Source organism: Petaurus breviceps, unplaced genomic scaffold, assembly GCF_028583685.1.
Source record: "Petaurus breviceps papuanus isolate PSGF00001 unplaced genomic scaffold, PetGlider_PUasm1.0 38, whole genome shotgun sequence".
NCBI classification, from domain to species: domain Eukaryota; kingdom Metazoa; phylum Chordata; class Mammalia; order Diprotodontia; family Petauridae; genus Petaurus; species Petaurus breviceps.
Window position 1 is genome coordinate 80,455,042 of NW_027186304.1, and position 8,669 is coordinate 80,463,710.

The 8,669-nt window shown below is 36.0% G+C and overlaps 1 pseudogene; it reads right to left on the reverse strand.

Annotated features, from left to right (window-relative positions):
• Positions 1 to 2,773: 2,773 nt before the first annotated feature.
• On the reverse strand, positions 2,774 to 3,338 carry LOC138170151 (small ribosomal subunit protein eS10-like; annotated as a pseudogene).
• Positions 3,339 to 8,669: the final 5,331 nt, after the last annotated feature.

Genomic DNA, 8,669 nt, shown 5'->3' on the forward strand with positions numbered 1-8,669 from the left:
ATCTGGGCACACACAGGTAGGACTATACTTATACATTCCACATACTCATTGACAATAAATCACTATTCTTTCATAGGTGTCTTTATATGGGCATATGTTCTGTCTTTTTTGAAACAAAAATTAGCAGAGGGTTTTTTTTTTCTTTTCTTTGTAGAAGAAAGGAGTTTGCTTTATCTTTTGGTTTTGATAAGTCTCCTACAAATCACTGAAAAGCAATATAAAAATCAGGATGTGACACCCAGTTATCCTCAGCAGATCTTGCTTTTGTTTTCCCTGCCTTAAAAAAAGAGCCAGGATACACACACCAGTGGGAATAGTGAGCCCTGAAAGAAAGGTCCTTTGTTAAGTTATCCTTCTCTGTTGTTGTCTTACGGGCTAGTCTGGAATATTACTTCCTTCTTCTGTTCCTTATCTGTGGGCAAAATAATCCTTTAGACAAGTGAAGGATAGCTTGACTTCTCATTTATCTATGTTCTGGGTCCACTGCCACCAGACTGTTGAAAAGCAGGGAAAAGAGTCAGTCAATGAGGCCTGTTATTTTTAAGCTAGCTGTCTCACTGGTTTTGTTTGGGGAGGATAGACTTTCTTTCTCTTAAATGAACAAATTATTTTCTTTTTGTCCAGCTCAGCCTGTGGAATGACGAGGGCCCCAGAAAAGTAAATTAGCCTCTGATGGCTGTGGTAACAGAAAAGCTGGAAAGTCAACGAAGACGTTAAAATAACCCTGTCCTCTTAACTATCACTATGGGTATCCATGCCAAGTGTTCATGACAGGAGCAATAAAGGGAGCTGTAGTGAATAAGATTCCAATTAGATTCATCTAAATCAAGGCGAAAACTGGCCTAGACCGTGAAAAACCTTAGTGAACATGACTATGACACCAATCTCATTTGACCTTTGGTTGGAAAACATTAATAAGAGGTATTATTTGTCTACATGTGCCCCATTTGGCTCCATAAAGAAAAGGGGGGAGTAGTTTTTTTATTCTCTTTAGCCTTTCTCTGAAGGTGATGTATGTCTATGCAGCATCATTTAAACAATATTCTCATTCCCACTAGACTTCAAAACAATGTGGTACATTGACACAAATATAGTTGATGTAATTAAATGTGTAAAAATATCAGCAATTTCAAGACATAATCCTGGGAGCCTTCACTGGACATCAAATTTGCAGACAGTAGGAGTTATGTAGGAGTGTCCAAGGGGAGAAAATTACCCTTGCTCTCAATATTACCTTAAACGTTTTCTCTTTTTCTATCCTTGGAAAGAAAAGCAAAGATAAGGGATACACATACAAAAATGACAGGAATAGAGCCAAATGATACCTCCTGTCTTCAAAAAATAAGTACTTAAGAAATCATCACCTCAAATGAAAGACTAGAACAGTGATATTTCAATCACTGTATTCTTTAAACACCAACTTGCAGTAAATCAGGTCTGCCTTCTTAAGAGATCAGAGTGCTTTCCAAGCAATTTAGTTTGTATTTACAATCCCCTCCTAAAGCAAGAATAAAGAGGCTTAAACAAAAATTGAACTCTCAGAAAATCAGGCCATTTTTTTTCCTTGAGAGAATGATACCTTAGCCTAGCATTTTATCAACAACAAAACATGCATGTCTCCTAGTCAATAATTCCAGCCCTCAAAGAACATTTATTTAGTGCTCACTCTATGCAGATCACCAAACTAGATAAGACTCAGTGTCTGCCCTCATAGAACTTAGAGTCTTAAAAGAGGCTAAGACACCAACAAAGATAACTATAATAAACTTTAATTAGTAATAATAGTAATGATAATAAATAATATTTACATAGCATTTATTATGTGCCAGGCACTGTTGTAAGTGAGAAAGGATTATTCAATAATTAATAAATATTGTACTATACATAAATATTTATGAGTTCTATTACTAAGTCCTTCAACAATAATTTGTGTGTATGAACACACATATACATACATTATTTAATGGAGAGGGGAAAAAAAAGCAAAAACAGATAGAAGTTAGAAAAGCATTTTAGCCGAATTGTGTCCTTTACCAAGAATGATAAGCCCTGAGCCTAAAGTATTCTGCTTAATGCCTGGAGTGTGGTCACGTAGGTCACAAGATCCTTGACAACACTAAAATTTTTTTGGACCTTAATCTGATATTCATAGATGAGAGCAGCAGCAACAACAAAAAAATGTCAGTTGAAATTGTGCTGGTAATATGAGTAGTGTGTTAGGGGAGATGATCTTCTTCATTCGTATGTTTTAAGAGATTTGAACTGAGTCTGTTTAAAGTGGTCATTAAAAAGAGATAGGTATGGAGAATAAAACAAAAGTAAAAAAAGAAATAGCCCATGAATTTCAACTCAGCTGCATTATTCTGTTTCTAAGAAGCAATTTTCTCTCAGGTGATCACTGGAAAATATATATATATATATGTATATATATATATACATATACATGTATATACGTACATGTGTGTTTGCATATCTACTGGATTCCCTCCCTTTCTTCGAGGCCCAGCTGAGAGGCAATTTCCTCCATAAATTTTTTCCTGATTTCTGGTTTTCCTCCTCCCAAATCAGAGTGTTCTCTGCTTTTTAAAATGTCAACAAGGACCAGTCAAAAAGCATTCATTAGGTGTCCACTACAGGCCAATATGGCACAGAGGTATTACAGGATAGCAGAACTGAAAACCACCTCATATCTAGGAAGATCCGAGTTCAAGTTCTGCCTCTCTGACACATACTGGTTGTGTGACCCTGGCCAAGTAACTTAACCTTTGACTGTTTTTTTCTTAATTAAAATTTTTTTTTTCCCAAATTGTATTCAATATGAAACATATCTCTACAGTTTTTATTGAGGAGGTTGACCACATCCACGACCAAATCCACCTCTAAATTGGAATTCTGTTGCTGACCCAGCCCCAGCCTCGGCCTTCTTGTCAGCAGCAGGAGGAGCAGCCCTTCGACTGTATGTGTCCCTGTCAGCTTCACCCAGAGTAAGTCAGGCAGGTCGCTCGCCTTCTAGAGCTTTGGGCCTTGGCCTTCCTGTCTCAGAATAGCTTCTGCATAGCATGGCAGGCACAATTGCAGGGGGAAGACGAAGGTAATCCCGGAGGTACTGAATGCTCTCATTGGTGAAGTACCAGTAGAAATGCCTCCATGTGAACTGTTCCTTAACATAGCCAGGAGACTTTAGAGACTGCATGGCCTTCACGACATGGAGTTTGGGTACAGTCTTGTCTGCCAGCTCAGGGTGCTTTGGCATGTGAAACATCCTTCTTGGCAACCATTACTCCCTCCTGAAAAAGGAGTTCATAGATGGCAATTCTGTTCTTCTTGGGCATCAACATCTCAGCAGCGATGGGGGGCCACATTTGCTGCTCTAGACGGAGCCTGGAATAGAAAGGCTTAACCTTTCATTGTTCCAGGCAATTCTCTAAGGCTCTAAATTATAAAGTAGACTTTGATCTGAATTGGTAGACAGTAGATTTCCTCATGTAGGAATTCCTTCTATCAATTAAATCATAGATTTGATTCTTATTCCTACTCTGTGCTAGACATTATGTTAGGAACAGGTGATAGAAATACAAAGAATGAATTTCTATTCTCTAAGAGACTGGAACTCTCCTTTTGCTTTCAAAATTCTTCCTTGTATCATAGCTATGGAAAAGCCTTCCCCTATCCTGAACCCAGATCTGATGAGAGAAAGGTTCCATCATTACCAGTCCTCCATCCCCACCTGCTTCTTCTATATCAGGTCTTCCTTTCATGTCCCATATGTATGAGATAATTCCTCCTTTTGCACCTTTTCCTTCCCAATTTTGTTTTTTAGAATCACCCCATCATACTCAACTCAGCGCCAACCTTTCTTTCAAATTACCCTAGCAATGATGACAGCCTTAAAAATACTGGTAACATTTTCATATGTAAGAAGCAAACAGTTTGACCTTAATGAATTCCTTACAATTAGTCTTTGAAGTTTTCATTATGTTTCTTCTGGATCTTATATATCTTGTGTCCTCATGGCCCATTAAAACTATAAGTTCCTCATGAGAAAGTTTGGTTTTGCATCTATCTGTAGCATGTATGGCAGTCCTTCAAACATAGTAAGAGCTTAAAAAATACTGGCTTTTAAAAATCCAAAACTCTACATCTGAGATAACCTAAAAAGTCACCTCCCATAGGTATCTTAACAAAATCCTTCCAACGACTTTGTGTTTCTAAGAAAGATGTGTTTCTTACTGTTTCTTAAACTAACAAAATATTTGCTGTATTATACCTTTTATAATCCTTCTGGAAAAGAGACAGCAAAGGTCTCAATAATGAAGGCATAAAAGACAAGTAACAAAAAAGTTGGATGTGAATAGTGACAAATATTCTCTTACATAAACTGTTTTCTAAGACTGGGTTGACTGTTTGCTTACAATCTACTCCAACCTGAATGAAATAATCCAACATTATAAAAATTTTAGGTTTTTGTTTGTTTGTTTGTTTTTTGTCTAATGGAGGCATATGTGGAGTCAATATGGTAGAGCGAGAGGGAGCATTTTTGCTCAGATCATCCAATACACCCCTTACAAGGTCCCTTACAAGGACCTAGAAAACATCTGACTGAATTCTAATAGAAAAATCCAAAAAGAAATCATTATGAGTTGTTTTTCCAGCCCAGGGAAGTTTTAGTATTCATACACATAGGTCTGGAGACGCTGGAGATGAGAACCCAGCCAACTAAGCAGCAGAGAGTATTCTAGTGCCCAAGGATGGAGAGAGTGCCAAGACAGAGCACCAGGAGGGCATGAAGCACTACAGCAGAAAGAGTTCCCAGGGGATCCCTGAGCCTGAGCTGAGAATCAGAATGGGTGCTCTCTTGCATCTATGTTATTTATTGTCTAGTTCTGGGTCCTAAGTTTAGGGCAGAAAGAGCAGTCATGAGTAAATATGGGCCTTAACTGTATACTGAGCAAAGGAAAAATTCCAGAAACATAGCTGTGTGGCTCTTAGCCCAGGAGCATAGCAGTGACTCAGTTCTAGCCTTTAACCCAATGTGTAAAGCTGCAGTGGAACAACCAGGGCAGGAGTCCCAGACCAAAGGAAAGCCAGGAATTCAGTCATTCGGAGTCTGAGAACCTCCCAGCAGGCTAATAGTGACTGAGTCCAGTATCAATGTACTAAAACTCAATGAAAGGAAAGCCAATAGGCCCAAACTGGGGTCAAGAATTTGCAGAGCTCAGACTAGGAGAGCAGGGAACAGAATTCTCCCTGAATTACAAGATTTAGGAGCACTGAAAACTGTCAAGCTCCCTATTGAGCTGTGAAAGCACCAGAAAGACATGTAAGACATAAGCTCAGGTCAGACATGCTCCCTATGGCCCCAGAAGTACCCAGATAAAGTCCAAAGTCAAGAAGTATATTGGAACAATAAGTAAATTAAAAAAATTTGACTATAAAGAGTTACTATAGTGACAGGAAAGCTCAAGACACAAACACAAAAGACAATGACTTGGAAAATATCTACAAGCAAAGCCTCAAAGAAAAATGAAGATTGGATATAAGCCCAGCATAAATTCCTAGAATAGTTAAAGAGTTTTATTTTGAAAGAGAAAAACTAAAAACAAATGAGAGCTATGGGGGGAAATATATAAAAAAGAGTTAGTAGCTTGATGAAAGAAGTACAAAACATTGCTGAAGAAAATAAATCCTTAAAAAATTAGAATTAGCCAAATGAAAGGTAAAGACTCTACGAGACATCAAGACATAATAAAGCAGAGTCAAATGACCAGGGAAAAAAGTGTGAACATCTCCTAGGAAAAACAATTCATTTGGAAAAAGATAAAGAAGCTATAATTTAAGAATTATTGGACTACCCAAAAGCTATGAACAATAAAAAAAAGCCTTTAAGTCATAATTCAAAAAATCATAAAAGAAAATCTTCCAGATATCTTAGAACCAAAATGCAAAGTAAATATTCAAGAATCTACTAATTGTTTCCTGAAATAAATCCCCAAATGAAAACTCTTAGGAACATGATAGCCAAAATCTAGAGGTACTAAGTCAAAGAAAAAATAATGCAAGCTGTCAGAAAGAAAGCTTAAGTATCTCAAAACTGTAATCAGGTTCACACAAGATTTTTAAAGCAACTGCTATAAAGAAACAGAGAGCTTATAATATGAGATTCCAGAAGGCAAAGGATATAGACTTATAACAAAGAATAAATTACCCAGCAAAACAGTATAATATTACAGAGAGTAATGGACCCCTAGTAAAAAAATAGATGACTTTCAATCATTACAAATAAAAAGACCAGAGCTAAGTAAAAAGTTTGATATACAAATACATTAGTCAAGAGAAACAAAATAAACAAACAAAAAAAACCATGAGTGACAAATCACCAGGCACTAAACAAGGTGTAACTGTTTAAATTTTTAGATAATGAGATGATACATGTAACCTCTTAGAAATTCATCATTTAGAGAGTCTAATTAGACAGTGGACCTGGGTATGATTCTATTACGTTTGAAAGATCCCCCCAAAAGAATAGAAGGTGAAAAAGAGGTGTGATCTAGGGGAGAGGAAAAGAAAGAAGAATGGAGAAAATCAGCCTCAATAAATATTGTGCATAAGTAAAAATTTATACAATGGAGGGGACAATGGTGGGGCAGTGCTTGTACCTCTCATTTGAACTAGTTAAAGTAGCTAAAATATATGTACATAGTGGGGTACAGAAATTTATCTTACCCAACAGAGAAGAATGAGGGAAAAGAGTTAAGGGAAAAGGGGAAAATAAGAGCAGATTAGGGGTAACAGAAGCAAAGCAGAAAGTTAAAGAGGAAATGGATTAAAAAAGAGAAAGAAATGTGTTATAATAGGATGGAAGAAGATACATATTAATAATAGTAACTATGAATGTGAATGAGATGAATTGCCACATAAACAAACAAAAAAAGATAGTGGCTGGGATTAGGAAACAGAATCTAATAATATATTTACAAACCCATGCTTGGAACAAAAAAATATATGTAGAGTTGGAGTAAATCATGATTGTAGACAAAGAAAAAGCAAAAATATGCTTAATTAGAAGAAATAAACAAGGAAACTACATTTTGCTTAAAGGTCCCATGGACATTGGGATATAGAAATCCATCTTGCCCTACTAGAAAGCTTGGGAGGAGAATAGGGAAGGATATAAGAGACAGCAGATTGGGGGAAGGGGTATTTGGTGGGTTCACTATCTTGGAGTGGGGGGTAGGGAAACGATGGGGAGAAAATTTGTAACTCAAAATCTTGTGGAAATGAATGTTGAAAACCAAAAATGAATAAATAAAATATAAAAAAGATTCCATGGACAATGAATTAATATCATTACTGAACTTGTATGCAACAAATGGTACAGTTTCTAAATTTTAAAGGAAAGTTAACTGAGTTATAGGAGAAAATAGTGAAAAGATTATTCTGAGGCACCTCAATTTATTAACCAGCTCACACCTAAATAAATTTAAGGGTAAAATTGACAAGATTATATTAATGAATTGAATAGAATATAATAAAAGTTAAATATAGGCCAGCTGGGTGGCGCAGTGAATAGAGCACCAGCCCTGGATTCAGGAGTACCTGAGTTCAAATCCGGCCTCAGACACTTAACACAAAAACTAGCCATGTGACCTTGGGTAAGTCACTTAACCCCAATTGCCCTCCAAAAAGCAAAAAACAAAAAAACAAAAACAAAAACCACTTTTAGGGGTGGCCAGGTGGCTCAGCAAGTAAGAGCACCAGTTCCAGTGTCAGGATGACCTGGAGATCGAATCCCGGGCTTAGACACTCTGCACCACACCCAGAAATAACTGGCCATGTAATCTTGAGCAAGTTACTTAACCCCGAATGCTTAAAAAAAAAGTTAAATATGATGGACCTCTAGAGAAAATTGAATGAAAATAGAAAGTAATACAACTGTTTCCCAGCTGTGTATGGCACCTTCACAAAAATTTACAATGTATTAAGGTATAAAAACCCTTACAAATACAGAAAAGTGAAAGATATTAAGTGCATTTTTATCATAGTACAACAAAAATTGAGCCAAGAAAAGGGACTTCAAAGTATAGACTAAAACTTACTTATAAATTAAATTAATTAATTCTAAAGAACAGATTAATCAAAGAAGAGATCATAGAAATAAATAATAACATTACGTTTAAAATAATGACAGCAATGAGGTAGCACACCAAAATTAGTGGGAGGTAGGCAGAGCAAGGCTTGAGGGAAAATCAAGTCTCTAAATGCTTATATCAATAAAAGACAGAGTTGATTAAAAAAAACTGGGCATTCAACAACAACAACAATGAAAACTAGAATATCAACAAATTTTAAAACCTCAACTAAACATCAAAATAGAAATCCTCAAAACAAACAATGAGGCTAACAGAACTGAAAATTGAAGAGGAACCTTTAAACTAATAAATAAAACTAGGATCAGATATTTTGAAAAAAATAAAATGGATATTCCATTAACTTATTTTGATTCTTTTAAGAAAAAAAATTACCAGTATCAAAAATGAAAAATGGTGAATTCACAATGAATGAAGAAGAAATGAAAGCAATTATTAGCAGGTATTTCACTCAACTATGTGCAAATAAAGCTGATAATATAAAAGCAATGGATTAATATTTACAGAAGTATAAATTATCCA